The sequence below is a fragment of the Lampris incognitus genome, chromosome 5 (assembly GCF_029633865.1).
Source record: "Lampris incognitus isolate fLamInc1 chromosome 5, fLamInc1.hap2, whole genome shotgun sequence".
In the NCBI taxonomy this organism is placed as follows: domain Eukaryota; kingdom Metazoa; phylum Chordata; class Actinopteri; order Lampriformes; family Lampridae; genus Lampris; species Lampris incognitus.
The window spans coordinates 40,278,918-40,301,216 of NC_079215.1; positions in this window are offsets into that span (position 1 = coordinate 40,278,918).

The following is a 22,299-nucleotide window of genomic DNA, read 5'->3' on the forward strand; positions in this document are numbered from 1 at the left end:
ATTATTTAAGTGTCTTATGGTTATCCTTTTATCATTGTTATTGGCTGATGTGTGAGTACATAGGTGCTGCAAAAAACAAAAACATTGCACTGAAACGTCTTGATGCATGCTCAAAAACCCAGGTAAGAAAATCAAAGAAGGTTGAATCAGTTTGTTTGGATACAACGTTTATTGACAGATAGTTTCATCACTCAAGCTGTCACTTAAACGAGTGATGAAATATATTTGTCAATAAACATTGTATCCAGATGAACTGATTCAACCTTCTTTGATTGCACTGAAACATTCACTTATTTACTGGTGGTATCCAACATCAGCAAGGCCATTTCTATATGTATAATCTAAATATAGACCGAACACAATATGTAAGGTTCTGACTACTTGTATTACATAGTTGATGGCAAGATTTGCAAATCTGATGGTGGTAGAGGGAAAAAAAAAGAGTTAATTCAACAGAATGCTCTGTCCTTAAACCATGGCAGTACACCAGTCCTATAGTAAACCCAGTGATCCCAAACCTTCACCCTGAGCTCACAACCTCAGTATGGAGCCGATGTTTGCAAAATTGTCTGACTAAACAGAACATTGCAAAAAGAAAAAAAAAAGAAAAGAAAAAAGATGGGGCTATCCAGCCAGGAGCCAATAAAACGTGGTTTTATCATGCTGACAACCAACATTTGATTGTGAAGTTTGAAGAGTCAAACACGTCCACCATTTGGGGTCAGTCTGTCAAATGGATTCCCACAGAGACCCCATGGTAGAGGGATTGGGAGTGAGTGGAGAAAGGGGAAGAAGGGGTTTGGTGCTCAAAAGTCCTGCTAATAGGAAGAATGGCAAATCATAATCAGCCTAGGACCAGGCTGATATTTGAAACCCAGCCAAGAAAAAGTCTGAAATTAATGGCAGACAGCTGCGACTTGATAAGAAGAATAAACGGCTTACGAGCACAATGATCGTAATGGCTACCTGCGGTGCTTGAAAAAAAAACAGAGGGCGCCCATACCAAGCCCTCCATCTTTCACAGAGCTACAAGCGTCCCCAGGTTCTTCTTTAGTCTACCATCAGCAAAATGAATAGAAAAATGCAACCTAGGGTTCAGAATAAAAGGCCTGAATCAGATGAACACTGGGGAGCTTTTGACTCACTTTTTGTTAGCCGCAGTTTTCTGCATATTAGCCTTTTCTACTCATGGTTCCTAAGTCACTTTGAAAATAAATCACAATTGCATTTAGTTTGATGCTACAGTACATTTTCCGGCACTTCTGCAAAAATTCTTGGAATGTTTGTTGTACGTGCGGCTGTCGCATACCGCTAAAAACCACCTGCAGGAGTTATTTTGCAATTTGGTAAAGTACACCTGGAGCAGCATGATAGCTATATACAATATCCAAAAACACAAGATATAAATGTAATAATGGAGCAGTTCAGTTAAAAAAAATAACAAATAATGTAAAAACAAAAAAATACAAAAAAAATTTGTGTTGATAGCGGCAATGAATCGTGTCATAAACAGCGTCACACACGATGGAGACCCCCTACCTGGCAGCCTCTCTTTCCACGTCCCCCTGCTGTTTTTTGTTTTGTCGACCCATGGCAGCCCGTTGACAGCTTCCCTCGTATTGCCAATATCCCGCTGATGGTCCAGGATTTCGCCTGTCCTTTCTCGGCATTGTGCAACTGGAATAGGTGCGTCCTCCCCTGTTCACGCTGCGGTTGTAGCTCCATGATCTGATTGGACAGCGCTGAGCGAGACTTCATCAGCAGAACATCCCTGTCGTCATGACAACTTGCCAATATCCCAACAGGGGTGTGTTTGTTGGGGGGGGGGTTATGGTAGTGGGGTGTTTCGGGGAGAGGGGGGGTGCTTTCATGTCTTGGATTGAAAAACGACAACAGTCATATTTGAATCATTGTTACCTCATTACTTCTTCCCCCATTCTCAACCCTAGCGGACTAAGCCAGTCTGTTGAATGTGCGATCTTGGAGGAGTGCATGGGTCCGCTGTTTCTGGTATTTCCAGGTTTGAAACCAGCTGTCTCATCGGGGTCTCTTAGTCCAATGCCTTGCACCCCAGGACGCCAAATCGGCTTAAGGGAATCATAATAATCATTATCTTAAGGCTTCACAGGACTCAATATGGTTACGGAAAAGCAAATGGGGAATTTGGACCCAACAGAGAGGAAGCAATACTGTCTTAAACTATGTTACTTATCATCTGATTCTATCCACAAATGGGATTTTCACAGGGAGAATCAATCTGGCCAAGCCATCACTGAAACCATGGCAAATTTAATGTTGTAAAGAAACTTCCAAAAGGTCCAAATTTTCGTTAAGCGATCCTTAAATGACATATTTAAAATTTAACCCCTTTCACCCAATGTTTCCCCATGAAAATTTGAACACGACTTCTGCTAGACTATAAAGATTATGCTAACAATGCATGGTTCTGCTAACTTAGCATACAGTTGTAGTTTGAAAGGAAGTAAAACCCAGAGAACTGGGCTGTAACAGAGCAAGGGTTACACAAAAAAGGAGTGGAGAGGAGAGGGTAAAGTAAAAGCTGGTGCATTATCTTGGTGTCAGCTACGCTATCCATGGCACCACCAGATGAATGTTTGGTGGGTGAGACACCTGCTGTGCAGTTAGCCTGATAGCCAGCGATAGCACAGAGAAGGAGACTGGTTCCCAGGGTTCTTTCCCAGCTACCTCCCGCCGTGCTGAAGACGATGACCTTGGCCGCCGCTGAAACTCTCCTCCCCTGCTAGGACTGAATGGTCGGCTGGGTCTAGCTCCCATACTGCTTTGATTGCTAATCCCCCCAACATTGTGCACCACCCGGCACCCTACCTGGCCTGCTGGCTGGAGGCGGCGTGGTTGTTGCTATTGAAAGCAGGTGATGAATGGGGCATAGCTGCTGGGGGCCAGGATCCCTGGGTAGTGGTGTAGTACTCCGGGCCCACAAAGCGGCTCAAAACACTTCCATGCATTTCTTCTCTATTTTGGTGGATTTCAGCTTAAAAAAAAAAAGAACGTCCCTGCTTTAATCCTAGTTGTTTTGAATCTCGACAAACACATTTTCTTCCTGAAGTTAAACACATGAAATGAGTATTGGATACTGAATGCAAACCATCGCTTTTGTATATATTGAAACAGCAGGATATACGACGAGAAATGGGTCAGTGAGTCACTAGGCAAATTCCTCTGCATACAGACAAGTGCTGACAAGTGGAAAAAAAAGGAAATAATGGTAAACTGCAAAGAAGCCGGCAAATATTGATCGAGAGTGCCTACATGATCCTCTTAAAGCTGTAGCAACCTAATTCTTTCCAAAAGACCACTGCCTAACATGGTTAGAGGATAAGAGTAAAGCCCATGTCCCCACCCTAACCTTGAGATGACCTTGTGACAGTACAGATTCTCTGCGTGAGGACAGAGAGAGTACTTTGACAGTACTGGTGGTTGGTTATCGCAAAAGAAAGTCTACGACAATTCCAAATTACACACATAAGAAGCAGCAAATGGTCCGTAAAACACTTTCTCAATATGATTCCGCTGTCCTGACCAACAAAAGACGGGGCTTTAACACTGTATGGCATTCATAAAGAAAAGCCAGAAGGCACTCCTACAATGACAGTTCTTCAGCCCGGGCGATGACGGTAAAACTTGGCTGGGTCAATTCAGATTTTGCCTGAGATGGAATCCCAAATCCGTTTCCAAGCAGATATCGACGACGACAGCAAAAAAAAAAAAAAAAAAAAAGAAAAAGAAATGAGCGATGCCATTGATGTAAAAAAAAATGGAAACACAAACCATCTCATTGTAACATCAGCAGCACGTTGCGGAGCGACTCCTGGACGCCAGGCTCTTAAGGGGACCGAAGCTGAATTCAATGCCTCTTGTCAGTGGAGCTTGATGTGATTATCGCCCCCTGCTAAGGACAGGATAGTGAAGTTGTCTGGCGCTGGCAAGGACGCTCAAACAGCTCAACGGGATGCCCCTCTTGTCAGCCCCCACTCCGGGTTTTCTGGTGCGGACGCAACAGGGGGCAGGGGGAGCTTCCACCATCCACACCAGGGAGCCTTCATGGTTGTGTGTGTGTGTGTGTGTGTGTGTGTGTGTGTGTGTGTGTGTTTGACAGTCAGCATGGACTGAGATTTCTTGACAGTTTTAATTTTTACACCAGACTAATTTAGTCACTGTCAGCACTGCTGAACACCAGAGTCCATGTGTTTGTGTGTGCATGTGACTATGCTATATGATGTGTGGGCACTGTGATGGGAGGAGGGAAGGGGAGACTGAGCCTCTTCAGTGACTTCACAACATTAGGTCAAGGTTCTGGCTCTAACCCTTTACAATGAAATAAAGTTGTATTTCCTCACTTATACCTGTGACTAAACTGATTTTAAAGAAATCCTGCCTGTGTGTGCGCTCATTTGCATGTGCATGTTGGTGAGTATAGTATGTTTTTCCAGAATGGTCTCCTCCCTCCATTCCTCTGTACAGGGTTCCATCAGCGCAGTGCCCCTGCAGCCCTGCAGCAGCTGCAGCATACTGACACGCCCACTGCTGACCAATGATCAATAGGTTCTATACAGTACAGTATGCATATAATACAGCGTATCATCAGCAATGCTGATGTGTGTTTATGTGTGACCATGATCCTTATGTTGCAAATCAAAGAATCAACAATGTTTTTTTTATTCTATTCTTGGAATCTATCATTTCTTATGCGTGCTTGTGCTTTTCTTAAATTTGTACTTTTGAGGCTTATGTACTCACACATTAATAATAGACTATGATTAATATTTTTGTTTTTACTTTTTTGGTGTTTTTTTTTCAACGGAAACCCAGGGTTCTTCTAAACCTTTGCTTCATAGAGCTACTACTCAGATGAATATTCCACTCCTGGCTTCAAGTTGTAATTTATGAATTCAATATGTAAGCAATGTATAAATAAAACAGCGAGTAATATGGGCCTCGGGATAACGAAACTCTCTCCTAAGGAAAAAATTTACTCCATGCTTATATATATATATATATATATATATATATGCGTGTGTATATGTGTGTGTGTGTATAAAGGATGGACATTAGTTGCGGACATGGAGGTGAAGTCATACTACTGTATATGATGCAAGGAACAAAAATAAACACACACATGTAACATGAACACATAAAATGATCTGTTGCAAACATGTCTTTGCATTTTGACCATCCGTGTGCAAGATCAGATGCAGTGCTTTATGGGTTATCAGAGCGTCTCAGCAGATTCCCCCCCACACGACACCAGCCAGCCCCCGATGCTTTCTATGCTGTCCCCCTGGAGGCAAGGGGGTAAAATAAGACTTCAAAGCAACTCCAAAATAGTCCTGACACAAACTCATTTCCTCATGTTACAAAAAGGGGGCTGGCAGGCTCGCCGGGCTGTGCAGACTCTGGAATGTCTCAGCCTCCTGCTCTGTGCTTCCTCACAACAAGCAGTGGTGACTGGATACCATTTTGACAGAGTAATTATGGACAGTCCAACACAGACTTAAAAGGAGCCAGATGGGGGTAGAATTTACAAGAACCTATCTGTGGGTCATGCTGTGCTTGGATGAGATGGGGAAATGGGGAGCTCGTTTAAAGAGATTCTATTAGGAGCAAAGGACCACAAATGGCTGCGGCATCTAACTTTATTAAGGGGAAGTAGTGTATGGCGGTGCAGCCTGCTCACACGACTCTTCCTTTGTTGACATCCTGACCATGCCAGGATCACAGCGATGTGTCTATGAAACATTAAGCAAATGAGGCACACGTGCCTCTTAGCTGACTTTTCCTGACATCACTGCCAGTTTTCCAAAATAATGGGTTGTGACGTTTAACATTGTTGAAAAACATCAACTAGTGAGACGGATAAGCTCGACTATTTACAAATAACCTACTGGGCACGCGACCCAATTTCAACATGGTGGCTACGCATTAGCTTTTATCTAGCTCAGAATATATTCAGCTAAATGTAGTCCACTCTTAGACCAGAATGTTGAGATTATTTTGGTTATTTTCTCCCTTTTTCTCCCCAATTGTATCCGGCCAATTACCCCACTCTTCCAAGACGTCCCTATCTCTGCTCTACCCCCTCTAATGATCCGGGGAGGGCTGCCGACTACCACATGCCTCTTCCAATACACATGGAGTCACCAGCCGCTTCTTTTCACCTGACAGTGAGGAGTTTCACCAGGGGTACATTACATGAGAGGATCACGCTATTCCCCCAGTTCCCCCTCCCCCCCGAACAGGCGCCCCAACCGACCAGAGGAGGTGCTAGTGCAGCGACCAGGACACATACCCACATCCGGCTTCCCACCCGCAGACACGGCCAATTGTGTTTGTAGGGATGCCCAACCAAGCCGGAGGTAACACAGGGATTCGAACCAGCAATCCCCATGTTGGTAGGCAACGGAATAGACCACTAAGCTACCTGGACGCCCGACCAAAATGTTCATGTATTGGGCAAATGGTGCTTTAGTGAAAGTTCAATCAGGAAGACTATCTTTTGCATGCATAGGCCTGTAATTATATTTCTTTTTCATGCTGCCATTCTTCGCCTCACAGCAAGAAGGTCTTGGGTTTGAACCCTGGGGTTGTCCAACCTTGGGGGTTATCCAGGTCATCCTCTGTGTGGAGTTTTGCTTGTTCTCCCCGTGTCTGCATGGGTTTCCTCCGGGTGCTCTGATTTCCTCCCACAGTCTAAAGACATGTAGGTCAGGTGAATCGGCCGAACTAAATTGTCCCTACGTGTGTGTGTGTGTGTGTGTGAGAGAGAGAGAGAGCCCAGTGATGGCCTGGTGGCCTGTCCAGGGTGTATCCCTTCCTGCCACCCAATGACTGCTGGAATGGGCTCCTGCATCCCGCGTTCTCGATTGGGATGGGCGGCTTGGATAATGGATAGATGGATGGATCCTGCCATTCTCCTCTCTCACGCATGCTCACTTGTATTTTCCCCTGCTGTCATTGTCTGAGGCTTATTTGAGCAATCAGCTCATCACCTGTTCTCATCTATCCAATAGCACAGGGACATACCTGCATGGTGAGCCTATCATCTTGCTGCTGTCTTTTTAAATATGTTTCTCTCTCTGCCTCTAGGCATTTGTGCTGCTGTTATATGCCTCCCCATCACTGCCTAGTTCCTGCAGATGACAAGTTTCATCTCATCATCAGCCTCACCAGCCTTACAGGGCAGCACAATGGCCCAGTGTTTAGCACTGTTGCCTCACAGCAAGAAGGTCCTGGGTTTGAACCCGGGACATCCCAGGTCCTTTCTGTATGTCCATAAGCAATCATCGGCTGTCAATGATTGCTTATGGCATGAAACAGGCTTGTAATGTCTCATAAAGAATGTACTTGAGTCGCTGGATTATTTTGCTCCTTATTTGTTGAGCACTTCCCCTACCGTTATATATATATATATATATATATATATATATATATATATATATATACACTACCGTTCAAAAGTTTGGGGTCACCCAAACAATTTTGTGTTTTCCATGAAAAGTCACACTTATTCACCACCATATGTTGTGAAATGAATAGAAAATAGAGTCAAGACATTGACAAGGTTAGAAATAATGATTTGTATTTGAAATAAGATTTTTTTTACATCAAACTTTGCTTTCGTCAAAGAATCCTCCATTTGCAGCAATTACAGCATTGCAGACCTTTGGCATTCTAGCTGTTAATTTGTTGAGGTAATCTGGAGAAATTGCACCCCACGCTTCCAGAAGCAGCTCCCACAAGTTGGATTGGTTGGATGGGCACTTCTTGCGTACCACACGGTCAAGCTGCTCCCACAACAGCTCAATGGGGTTCAGATCTGGTGACTGCGCTGGCCACTCCATTACCGATAGAATACCAGCTGCCTGCTTCTGCTCTAAATAGTTCTTGCACAATTTGGAGGTGTGTTTAGGGTCATTGTCCTGTTGTAGGATGAAATTGGCTCCAATCAAGCGCTGTCCACTGGGTATGGCATGGCGTTGCAAAATGGAGTGATAGCCTTCCTTATTCAGAATCCCTTTTACCCTGTACAAATCTCCCACCTTACGAGCACCAAAGCAACCCCAGACCATCACATTACCTCCACCATGCTTAACAGATGGCGTCAGGCATTCTTCCAGCATCTTTTCATTTGTTCTGCGTCTCACAAACGTTCTTCTTTGTGATCCAAACACCTCAAACTTGGATTCATCTGTCCACAACACTTTTTTCCAGTCTTCCTCTGTCCAATGTCTGTGTTCTTTTGCCCATCTTAATCTTTTTCTTTTATTGGTCAGTCTCAGATATGGCTTTTTCTTTGCCACTCTGCCCTGAAGCCCAGAATCCCGCAGCCGCCTCTTCACTGTAGATGTTGACACTGGTGTTTTGCGGGTACTATTTAATGAAGATGCCAGTTGGGGACCTGTGAGGCGTCTGTTTCTCAAACTAGAGACTCTAATGTACTTATCTTCTTGCTCAGTTGTGCAACGCGGCCTCCCACTTCTTTTTCTACTCTGGTTAGAGCCTGTTTGTGCTGTCCTCTGAAGGGAGTAGTACACACCGGTGTAGGAAATCTTCAATTTCTTAGCAATTTCTCGCATGGAATAGCCTTCATTTCTAGGAACAAGAATAGACTGTCGAGTTTCAGATGAAAGTTCTCTTTTTCTGGCCATTTTGAGCGTTTAATTGACCCCACAAATGTGATGCTCCAGAAACTCAATCTGCTCAAAGGAAGGTCAGTTTTGTAGCTTCTGTAACGAGCTAAACTGTTTTCAGATGTGTGAACATGATTGCACAAGGGTTTTCTAATCATCAATTAGCCTTCTGAGCCAATGAGCAAACACATTGTACCATTAGAACACTGGAGTGATAGTTGCTTGAAATGGGCCTCTATACACCTATGTAGATATTGCACCAAAAACCAGACATTTGCAGCTAGAATAGTCATTTACCACATTAGCAATGTATAGAGTGTATTTCTTTAAAGTTAAGACTAGTTTAAAGTTATCTTCATTGAAAAGTACAGTGCTTTTCCTTCAAAAATATGGACATTTCAATGTGACCCCAAACTTTTGAACGGTAGTGTATATACATATATATATATATGTGTGTGTGTGTGTGTCAAAGAAGTCCACTTCAAAACATGCTTTGATTCAATTCATTTCAATAAAATAAGCATAGAGCAAGCAAAATACAAGTTTTTATCTTGCACAAAAACAGAGTGAGACACACCAAACTGCATATAGAATTAAGAATTTAAAACCTGAATGTGTGTGAGTTTAGATGTCTTTTTGTGTAGACACACATATATATGTGTATGCAATGGTGAGAAAAGGCTGCTGTTATGACCGTCCTTTGGAGACATAATAAAACAATGAGTCCACATGGTAAATCTGGTTAACCAATATTTACCAACTACATGCCTCAAAAGTCAAGTTACTGGGTGTTCAGTGTGTACTGCAGTGTATAATGGATCAATCAATCAATAAATCAAGTTGCACTTTATATAACGCTTTTCTAGCTGCAACAGCAGGTAAAGTGAAATGCAACACCTGCTTTCTGTAGCCTTCAACCAGATGTGGCCGATCTATCCAAGTGGTGAGCAGACAGACAGGTACGCCAGCAAACCAGTCAGAAAGGGAAGGAGATGGACATAGAGGGATAAAGATGACACCCAGCTTTATCTAGCCACCAAACCTACCTCCACGCTTTCACCCACGTTCCCTTCTGACTGTTAACTAGAAATTAAATCCTGGTTTTCATACCACTTCCTCAAACTTAATAGTGATAAAACTGAGGTCCTCCTAGTAGGTACTAAATCTACTTTGGCTAAACCTGATAGTTTTTCTCTAACTATTGACAATTCTATAGTTCCTCCATCACCTTAGGTTAAGATTCTGGGTGTCATCTTGGACAGCACATTATTTTTTGAAGGTCACATCAACAATGTTACTCGGTCTGCATACTTCCACCTACGCAGTATTAATCGTCTTCGCCTGTCACTTACACCTAACAGCACCACCATACTCATTCATACCCTGGTTACATCCCGTATTAACTACTGCAATTCTATCCTCTTTGGTCTTCCCCTCAAGTGTCTTCATGAACTTCACTTGGTCCAGAATCCCGCTGCCCGTATCATTACCAGAACTCCTTCCATAGATCATATCACTCCTGTTCTTCAGCAACTCCATTGGCTCCCTGTTAAATACCGTATTGACTTCAAGATCCTGCTTCTCATCTTTAAGGCCCTTAATAACCTAGCTTCTTTGTATCTTTCTGAACTCCTTCATAGCCACACGCCCTCCTGCACTCTCAGATCCTCTTCTGCTCTCTAACTCACTACACCATTGGCCCGCTTGACTACCATGGGGTCTAGAGCCTTCAGTCATTCTGCCCCACGCCTATGGAACTCTCTCCCACAAGACATTCACAACATTGACTCTCTTTCAACCTTCAAATCCCATCTCAAAACGTACCATTTCAAACTGGCATATTAAGTCTGATCCACGCTTCATTGAGTTTTGTGCAGATGATGATTTTATACTTACTATCTGTTGTATTAACTTTTAATTGTCTACCCTGCTATGTTTTGATCTTATGCTGTCTGATAGCTGCTTTTTTTTTTTAAACTGTGTTGTGTAAGGTGTCCTTGAGTGCTCTGAAAGGCACCCACAAATAAAATTTATTATTACTATTATCATTAACGAGAGAGCCAGCGAACGAGCGAGAGAGAGAGAGAGAGAGAGAGAGCGATAGAGAGAGAGAGAGAGAGAGAGAGAGAGAGAGAGAGAGAGAGAGAGAGAGAGAGAGAGAGAGAGAGAACGAGTCTGACAAATAAGAAGGTCAGACAGACAGGGTTGACTTAGCTAAAGTCAATCAAAATTTTGACACAATTATTAATCAGAAATTATAAACCCATCACAGGTCTAAAGCACCTGGACTCTTTTCCATTGAAAACTATTTTTCCGGGGTGTCCAAGTAGTGTAGCGGTCTATTCCATTGCCTACCAACATGGGGATATGTATGTATGTGTATACACACATATATACATATACATATACATACATACATATATACACACACACACATATATATATACACACACACACACATATACATATATATACACACACACATACATACATATACAGTGCATCCGGAAAGTATTCACACACCTTCACTTTCCCCACATTTTGCTATTCCAAAATGGATTAAATTCCCTTTTTTCTCATCAATCTCCACACAATACCCCATAATGACAAAGCGAAAAAGGTTTTGTAGAAATTTTTGCAAATATATTAAAAATAAAAAACTGAAATATTGCATGTACATAAGTATTCACACCCTTTACTCAGTACTTGGTTGAGGCACCCTTGGCAGCGATTACAGCATCAAGTCTTCTTGGGTACGAAGCTACAAGCTTGGCACACCTATATTTGGGGTATTTCTCCCATTCTTCTCTGCAGATCCTCTCGAGCTCGGTAAGGTTAGATGGGGAGTGTCGCTGTACAGCTATTTTCAGGTCTTTCCAGAGATGTTCAATGGGGTTCAAGTCTGGGCTCTTGCTGGGCCACTCAAGGACATTCACAGACTTGTCCTGAAGCCACTCCTTCGTTGTCTTGGCTGTGTGCTTAGGGTCGTTGTCGTGTTGAGAGGTAAACCTTTGCCCCAGTCTGAGGTCCTGAGCGCTCTGGAGCAGGTTTTCATCAAGGATCTCTCTGTACTCTGCTCCATTCATCCTTCCCTCGATCCTGACTAGTCTCCCAGTTCCTGCTGCTGAAAAACATCCCCACAGCATGATGCTGCCACCACCATGCTTCACTGTAGGGATGGTATTAGCAAAGTGATGAGAGGTGCCTGGTTTCCTCCAGACGTGACGTTTGACATCCAGGCCAAAGAGATCAATCTTGGTTTCATCAGACCAGAGAATCTTGTTTCTCATGGTCTGAGAGTCCTTTAGGGGCTTTCTGGCAAACTCCAAGCGGGCTGTCATGTGCCTTTTACTGAGCAGAGGCTTCCGTCTGGCCACTCTACCATAAAGGCCTGATTGGTGGAGTGCTGCAGAGATGGTTGTCCTTCTGGAAGGTTCTCCCATCTCCACAGAGGAATGCTGGAGCTCTGTCAGAGTGACCGTCGGGTTCTTGGTCACCTCCCTGACCAAGACCCTTCTCCCCCCGATTGCTCAGTTTGGCTGGGCGGCCAGCTCTAGGAAGAGTCCTGGTGGATCCAAACTTCTTCCATTTACGAATTATGGAGACCACTGTGCTCTTCGGGACCTTCAAAGCTGTAGAAATTTTTTTGTACCCTTCCCCAGATCTGTGCCTCGATACAATCCTGTCTCGGAGGTCCAGAGACAATTCCTTTGACTTCATGGCTTGGTTTCTGCTCTGACATGCACTGTCAACAGTGGGACCTTATATAGACAGGTGTGTGCCTTTCAAAATCATGTCCAGTCAATTGAATTTACTACAGGTGGACTCCAATCAAGATGTAGAAAAATCTCAAGGATGATCAGTGGAAACAGGATGAACCTGAGCTCAATTTTGAGTGTCATAGCAAAGTGTGTGAATACTTATGTACATGCAATATTTCAGTTTGCAAAAATTTCTACAAAACCTTTTTCACTTTGTCATTATGGGGTATTGTGTGTAGATTGATGAGAAAAAAAGGAATTTAATCCATTTTGGAATAAGGCTGTAACATAACAAAATGTGGGGAAAGTGAAGGGATGTGAATACTTTCCGGATGCACTGTATATGTATGTATGTGTGCATGTGTGTATATACACACACACACACACACACACACACACACATATATATATATATATATATATATATATATATACTACCGTTCAAAAGTTTGGGATCACATTGAAATGTCCATATTTTTGAAGGAAAAGCACTGTACTTTTCAATGAAGATAACTTTAAACTAGTCTTAACTTTAAAGAAATACACTCTATACATTGCTAATGTGGTAAATGACTATTCTAGCTGCAAATGTCTGGTTTTTGGTGCAATATCTACATAGGTGTATAGAGGCCCATTTCAAGCAACTATCACTCCAGTGTTCTAATGGTACAATGTGTTTGCTCATTGGCTCAGAAGGCTAATTGATGATTAGAAAACCCTTGTGCAATCATGTTCACACATCTGAAAACAGTTTAGCTTGTTACAGAAGCTACAAAACTGACCTTCCTTTGAGCAGATTGAGTTTCTGGAGCATCACATTTGTGGGGTCAATTAAACGCTCAAAATGGCCAGAAAAAGAGAACTTTCATCTGAAACTCGACAGTCTATTCTTGTTCCTAGAAATGAAGGCTATTCCATGCGAGAAATTGCTAAGAAATTGAAGATTTCCTACACCGGTGTGTACTACTCCCTTCAGAGGACAGCACAAACAGGCTCTAACCAGAGTAGAAAAAGAAGTGGGAGGCCGCGTTGCACAACTGAGCAAGAAGATAAGTACATTAGAGTCTCTAGTTTGAGAAACAGACGCCTCACAGGTCCCCAACTGGCATCTTCATTAAATAGTACCCGCAAAACACCAGTGTCAACATCTACAGTGAAGAGGCGGCTGCGGGATTCTGGGCTTCAGGGTAGAGTGGCAAAGAAAAAGCCATATCTGAGACTGACCAATAAAAGAAAAAGATTAAGATGGGCAAAAGAACACAGACATTGGACAGAGGAAGACTGGAAAAAAGTGTTGTGGACGGATGAATCCAAGTTTGAGGTGTTTGGATCACAAAGAAGAACGTTTGTGAGACGCAGAACAAATGAAAAGATGCTGGAAGAATGCCTGACGCCATCTGTTAAGCATGGTGGAGGTAATGTGATGGTCTGGGGTTGCTTTGGTGCTGGTAAGGTGGGAGATTTGTACAGGGTAAAAGGGATTCTGAATAAGGAAGGCTATCACTCCATTTTGCAACACCATGCCATACCCAGTGGACAGCGCTTGATTGGAGCCAATTTCATCCTACAACAGGACAATGACCCTAAACACACCTCCAAATTGTGCAAGAACTATTTAGAGCAGAAGCAGGCAGCTGGTATTCTATCGGTAATGGAGTGGCCAGCGCAGTCACCAGATCTGAACCCCATTGAGCTGTTGTGGGAGCAGCTTGACCGTATGGTACGCAAGAAGTGCCCATCCAACCAATCCAACTTGTGGGAGCTGCTTCTGGAAGCGTGGGGTGCAATTTCTCCAGATTACCTCAACAAATTAACAGCTAGAATGCCAAAGGTCTGCAATGCTGTAATTGCTGCAAATGGAGGATTCTTTGACGAAAGCAAAGTTTGATGTAAAAAAAATCTTATTTCAAAGACAAATAATTATTTCTAACCTTGTCAATGTCTTGACTCTATTTTCTATTCATTTCACAACATATGGTGGTGAATAAGTGTGACTTTTTATGGAAAACACAAAATTGTTTGGGGGATCCCAAACTTTTGAACGGTAGTGTATATATATATATATATATATATATATATATATATATATATATATATATATATATCCCTTGAAAGGTTGGTTTTAGAAATCATTCTATATTTTTAATTTCCCATTTTCCCCCCATTTATTTAAACAGGTACTTTGAATGGTAATTTGAATGAACATGACATGTTCTGTTTGCTGTGTATGGTTGCTAAGTAAGTGAAGTTCAGAATGGATGCCAGCAGTATGGTTGGCCGACAGGTTTCCCCCACCGTGGTTGGTTATGTCTTTTAACTGGTGAAATGGGAATGGTGTATTGTATATCAACCACATAGGCACTGAGATAATGTTCTGAACAGGATCTTAATTAGTTCCACCTTCAAAGGAAGCCATTTACTCCTAAACAATAGAACTGCTTTCTGCACTTATTGTTTAGATTCATGTGCATGACATATTTCAATCAAACAGTGAAATGAGTTAAGATTATTAATCAAGATTAGGTTTTACTAATATCAGATAAGGCCCAGATGTGATATAGCTCATATATTGAAAGTAGAAATGGATCTATGCAAATTCATAGCATAGTAATTGATGCAAGCTCTCGATCACCTCGGCAAATGGACAGCATATTAAAATCATCAGTGCCACCTCCCCCTCTGCATCTAGCTCTCATCCCCACATCCACAAACACCTCAGGATACTCATGCTTCAGTTAGAAGGCAGGGGAAAGAGTAGAAAATAAAATATCCAACTGCTTTGCAGATTCTTAATGCAATAATGAATGGCAAATAAATGTGAAAAATTCATTCGAGCATTTCTCAAATTGTAAGAAGGGAACACTGTGAATATCCTCATCTGTCTTTGCCAAATATAGATAATATAAAAGATATTGATTTTTTTTACCTGCTTGAGGATATGATAGATTTTTCTTTTTGACTGTGTTTTCCACAAGCTGAGGAACAGGAGAATCTGCTCCAAACTGATGTGCAGATGCCAGATATTTTCACACAGAAAGCAGCCAAAAACAGACACCTGGCAGACCAGAGCAGCCAAGGACATGTAGAGAAAAAGCTGTAAGGTTGGGTGCCACAAAAACCTGTTGAGCAACTCTTCCTCCCCCCTTCCGTGATTCTAGAAGGAGGACAGTTTGGCTTGTCTCTTACACAGAGGGTTTTGATCTTTCTACATCAGCATCCGCTTCCTCCATCTACAAAGGCCATGAAAGAGAATGAGTAATTCATATAGTATCTGTGTTCCTGTGTGTGTGTGTGTGTGTGTGTGTGTTCTAAGTTCTAATCTTGACTCTTGACCTATTTCTGTTGTGCTGACATGGTTTTGGCCTGTCAGCTCTAAGTATAAGCACACAGAGACGCTTGTGATGATGATGATGATGATGGGTGTTTTAAGTTTTTCAAATATATATATATATATATATAGGTGGCACAGTGGTTAGCATGGTCGCCTCACAGCAAGAAGGTCCTGGGTTCGAGCCCTGGGGTAGTCCAACCTTGGTGGGTCATCCTGGGTTGTCCTCTGTGTGGAGTTTGCATATTCTCCCCGTGTCTGCGTGGGTTTCCTCCGGGGGCTCCGGTTTCCTCCCACAGTCCAAAGACATGTAAGTCAGGTGAATTGGCGGTACTAAATTGTCCCTAGGTATGTGTGTGTGTGTGTGTGTGTGTGTGTGTGTGTGTGTGTCAGCCCTGCGATGGCCTGGCAGCCTGTCCAGGGTGTTTCCCTGCCTGCTGCCCAATGACTGCTGGAATAGGCTCCAGCATCCCCGCGACCCTGAGAGCAGGATAAGTGGTTCAGATAATGGATGGATGGATATATCTATATCTACATCCATCCATCTATCCATCTATCTATCTATCTATCTATCTATCTATCTATCTATCTATCTATCTATCTATCTATCTATCTATCTATCTATCTATCTATCTATCTATCTATCTATCTATCTATCTATCTATCTATCTATCTATCTATCTATCTATCTATCTATCTATCTATATACACACACATACATACATCTATCTATCTATCTATCTATCTATCTATCTATCTATCTATCTATCTATCTATCCATCTATCTATCTATCTATCTATCTATCTATCTATCTATCTATCTATCTATCTATCTATCTATCTATCTATCTATCTATCTATCTATCTATCTATCTATCTATCTATCTATCTATCTATCTATCTATCTATCTATCTATATTCTCCCTTTCACCCTTTTTCAGGTGGTGTGTTTCTTCCTCAAGCTTGGGTCCTCAACCAGAGGCCTGTGAGTTTGAGGGTTCTGTGCAGTATCATAGCTGTTCCTAGGACCACACTCTTCCCGGCAGAGACCTAAGATGTTGTTCCTGGAATCTGCTGGAGTCACTCTCCCAGTTTGGGGGTCACAGCCGCTAGTTCTCCTATTACCACTGGGACTACTTTTTATTTCACCTTCTACATCCGATTTAGTTCTTCCCTCAGCCCTTGGTATTTCTGTAGCTTCTCATGCTCTTTCTTCCTGATGTTGCCATCGCTCAGGATTGCTACATCGATCACTACTGCTGTCTTCTGTTCCTTGCTGAGCACCACAATGTCTGGTTGGTTTGCCAGCACCTGCTTGTCAGTCTGGAACTTGAAGTTCTGCCATTTTCAACCACCACTTGCGTTGTCTCCCATTTAGACTTGTGGACTTCCAGACTGTATTCAGTACAGATATTCCTGTACACTATCGCAGCCACATGGTTATGTCTTTGTGTATGCTTTCCCATCTAGCATTTTACACCCTGCTACTAAGTGCCTTTGCACAGCCTGCATCTTGGGTCTTGTCTGGTGTGGAAGACCCCTGCCTCAATCAATCTGGTCCTGAGTGCCTGTTCTTGTGCTGCTATGACCAGAGCCTCTGTGCTGCCCTTCAGTCCAGCCTTTTCCAGCCACCAGTAGGATTTTGCGAGATCAGCTACATCTTCTATCTGTTGATGGCACATCCTATGCAGGGGCTTAATCTTCCATGATACCTCCTCTTCTTTTTCCTCTGTGTTCTCTGTCTTCTGCTGTCTGAGGTACTCACTCAGCAGTTCATCCTGGGGGGGGAGGGGCCTCTTTCTGATGTAATCATGGATGTTCCTTGTTTCATCTTGGACAGTGGCTCTGACATTTACTAACCTTCGGCCGCCATCTTTTCTCTTATCATACAGTCTCAGGCTGCTGGACTTTGGGTAAAACCCTCCATGCATCGTGAAGAGTTTCTGTGTCCTGATATCTGTGGCCTTTATCTCCTCCTTTCCAGCTGAGTATCTGGTAGGGCATATGTGTTAATGGCTTGGATCTCATTCTTGCCATTGAGATGGCTCCTCAGGACCTGCCTCACTCTCTGGAGGTATTTGGCTGTAGCTGACCTCCTTGCTGCTTCTTCATGGTTTCGATTTGCCTGTGGAATACCAAGGAACTTACAACTGTCCTGTATGTCTGCTATCCTGCCATCTGGTAATTTAACCCCTCAGCCCTCACCACCTTTCTTCTTTGCCACTATTTGACCACACTTGTCCAGTCCAAATGACAGCCCAAGTCCCTGTAGATCCCGGTGAGTTGGATCAGTGACTCAATGTCTCGCTCATTCCTGGCATACGGCTTTAATGTCATCCAGGTATAGGAGATGGCTGATGGTAACTCCGCTTCTGAACCTGTATCCATATCCACTCTTTGTGATGATCTGACTGAGGGGGTTCAGGCCTATGCAGAACAGCAGCAGGGATAGTGCATCACCTTGGTATATACCACATTTGATGGTTGCTGTGTGATTGTCTTTGAGTTCACCTCTAGTGCTGTTTTTCACTGCCGCATTGAGTTCTAGATCAAGCCTAATAGTGTCCTGTTGGCTTTGTATAGTGGCAAGCACCCAAATAACCAGGTGTGGGGCATTGAATCGTAGGCTGTCTTAGTCCATCCAGGCCGTGCTGAGGTTGTTCTGTCTAGTGTTAAGAGTCTTGGGTGACCGCTCTAAGGATGCATACCACTTCCGACACAAGCCTGTGTCTCCTGCTGTCACCTCTTTCATGACATGTAAACATATAGTTAGTGCTACCAAACAGCAGACGTTTTGGGTCATGTTTGATGAGAAGTCCTATATTAGGTGCAGTGTGTATTTTTGGAAAATATTTTTATTATCCAGCACTAGTTGTATGAAAATCATATATGCTTTAAGGATTGACTAAGGTCTGGCAGCTAATCTATGTCGGAAAAAATCTCTTTGTAAAAAAGCAGTTTTTGTTCATATTTGCCCATCATAAGTGTCACACAGTACTGCATACACATAAATGCGCACGTGCGCACACACACACACACACACACACACACACACACACAAACACATAGCCAGCTCCTCACCTTGAGAAGAGGAAAGAGGAAGCCTCTTTCAAAGCTTTGATGTGAGACTGGAGACTGGGGGAAGTTCAAAGGCCATGTCCGGGGAGAGAGAGAGAAAGAGGGAGAGAAAGAGAGAAAGAGAAAGAGAGAATGAGATGCAGGGGGATGGACATGGAGGGGTGAAATGGGTAGAGTCCAGTCAAGCTAGCGTTGGGGATACTGTAGGGGATGGCAAGGAGACTCTAATAAGGACACATTTTAATGAGGTCCAGGGACATTGAACACACACAAACCTTCTCATCTCTAACAGACTGCAGTGACGTAGTTATTGAGCCAGGCATACATTGGCTATCCTAACTCCTCCACCCTCACCAGCTCTAAACGGGCATATCGACATGTTCATATGGAAACCAGGTTTGGTACTCGATATGACTACCACTTTAACTCGAGATGCAAAGCTTTTTTTCATGACTATGATGTTGTTGTTTACCAGTGTGTGGCCTTTCCTTCATAGTGCAAGGCTTTTCAAAACAGGATGCTTTTTGAAATAATTATCCAGGCATACTGAAGGGATGTTTGCAATTTCATCTGGCCATACAAAAACAATCCCCGTCTGCAAACAGATGGAATGTATAATCTCAGAGATCAGGCATGGAAACTTTAACATCCCTCATTATTGATTAGTGATACCAGGCAATTTAATGGAATATCAGATCAGTGTACATGATCAGGGACAGATTTAGGGAGGGCCAGGCACCTTTTTTTCTTGTACTGGTAGTTTTGTGTTTGGTAGCCTTGACACTGATGCTGGGACATACTGTATGTTCAGCTCTGGTAGGAGAAAAATATCTTTTTTTTCTTTTAATATATACATTCAAAATCGTGTTAATCTCTTAGGATTAACCTAATTATATATGCATTTACTTAATCGGAGGAGGAATGTGAGGATGTGTCAGAGTTAGGAGACCTCATTGTTCTTCCCTATCACTATCGATAGCCCATAGGGAAAAGGTGCGGGGTGAGAAACCGACATTCCTGCATGTACCCCTCATTATGCTAAGCTCAGAGGAAGAGACTGGTTTAGATTCACGGCCATTCCTCAACCTCTGCTCTTGGTGTATCTGAGAGAACCTCATGATAGAAACGGCATGCCGCAGGAAATTGAATGCAGCTGCATTGCTGTTGTTTATTTCGCTGTTTTTTGTCCGTTTTCCCCTTGCATGTGCCTCCTCTCAAACTTCACACGTCTTCATAACTTCGAGGCTGGCCCTAACCATTGGCATCACTGGATGAAGTCAAGGTTTACTGTGTACCTGTCCAACACCTGTTGTGATCTTTCAATGTATTTGGTTGGTAGAAATCCTCCAAAAACTGGAAACCCCTTGCATCAGTGGGGCCTCTGTGGGAATGTAGTGGGGTATCATAGTCAGTCGAACTTCTATGTAAGGATGACGCATTAGAGATCACACACCCTGCCTTTACATGGAACTTCAAGACTTGCAGTCAATCTAGTATATTGCTTTTGGTTTGGTCTTTGGAGTAGTCTGAGGTAAATTCATATATATATATATATACATACATATGTGTGTGTGTGTGCAGATAAATTTAGAATGAAAATACATAATAAAATTTTAAGATGCCTATTGTCTTAACATACTGTGTGAGGTTTACATTTATTTCAACCTTTTTGTCAACCTGCCTTTGACAGGAATTTAAAAATTACTTATGATTTGATGTTACTAAAATTATCTCTGAATGAGAATTTAAAAGGGATTTCAGTTTCATAGGGGACTGACCTGAAATATGGAGGTCATCTCATCTCATCTCATCATCAGCTGCTTCTCTGGGTCGGGTCGCGGTGGCAGAAAGCTAAGTAGGGCACTCCAGATGTCCCTCTCCCCAGCAACACCCTCCAGCTCCTCCTGGGAGATCCCAAGGCATTCCCAGGCCAGACTGGACATGTGTTACTTCGAGGGAGTTCTGGGTCTAACCTGGGGTCTCCTCCTAGTTGGATGTGCCCGGAAAACCTCCAAAGGAAGGTGTCCAGGAGGTATCCTAATCAGATGCCCGAACCACTTCAACTGGCTCCTTTCGATGCGAAGGAGCAGTGGCTCTACTCCGAGCTCCCTCCGGATGTCTGAGTTCCTCACCCTATATAAAAGGCTGAGCCCAGACACCCTATGGAGGAAACTCATTTCAGCCGCTTGCATCCACGATCTCACCCTTTCGGTCACTACCCAAAGCTCAAGACCATGGGTGAGGGTTGGAATGAAGATTGATTAGTAAATTGAGAGCTTTGCCTTCTGGCTCAGCTCCCTCTTCACCACAACGGTCTGGTACAACATCTGCATTACTGCTGATGCTGCACCAATCCGCCTATCAATCTCCCACTCTATCCTACCCTCACTTGTGAACAAGACCCCGAGATACTTGAGGCAACAACTCATCTCCAACCCAGAGGGAGCAATCCACCATTTTCTGGTAGAGAACCATGGCCTCAGATTTGGAGGCGCTGACTCTCATCCTGGCCATTTCACACTCAGCTGCAAACCACCCCAGTGTGCACTGGAGGTCGCGTTCTGATGAAGCCAACAAAACCACATCATCTGCGAAGAGCAGCGATGCAATTCTGAGGTTCCCAAAACAGACACACTCGTCACCTTGGCTGCACCTTGAGTTCCTGTCCATGAATATCACAAACAGAATCGGAGACAAGGGACAACCTTGGCGGAGTCTGAAACCCACCAAAAACTTGTTTGACTTTGTGCCGAGAATATGGACATAGCTCTCACTTTGGTTATACAAGGACTGGAGGTTAGTCCCCTTAGAATAAATACATGTGTGACTAATATGATGCCTGGTATAGATCAGCCAATCAATGAAATCAACAGCTCTTTAAGTCAATGATTTTCTCACACCAACAACAGGTGGCTTTGATGTGATTTATTTCTGGGGAATCTATCCTTTCTCTTAGCATGAGGGCACAGAGGGAGTCTGAGGTTCCAGGCTGGTGTTGGAGACACGATGACACTTCGTCATAAGGGCCCTAGCAGCAGTTAGGTCAGCTTTCTATTTGCCAGGAAGACTGACATGACTGGATACCCCAAAAAGACAAAATCCCATGGTTGTGCCTCATTAGCTTGACTACTTTGGATAAAGGCAAACGATAAGTGGATGGTCCGTCTATGAGGATATGAGTACCCTTAGGGCAGGAGAGTAAATCAGGATGTACCAATAAAGTTTTCTTAGCTATCTTAAATGCATCCCAGGGCTAACAAGGGTAGGGTTACAACTAGAGTTACATTAGGGTGTCCTCTGTCCTCTGTAAAAGACCCATGTACAAATAATGGCTGCACCAGTTCATTTCTGTGATTTTCTTACATGAATTATTGAGCATGCATATAGAAATACATCAAATATACATTTTGAATCAAATACAAAACATCGTATTCAAGCAGGATGCTGTTGAAGAGGCATAGCC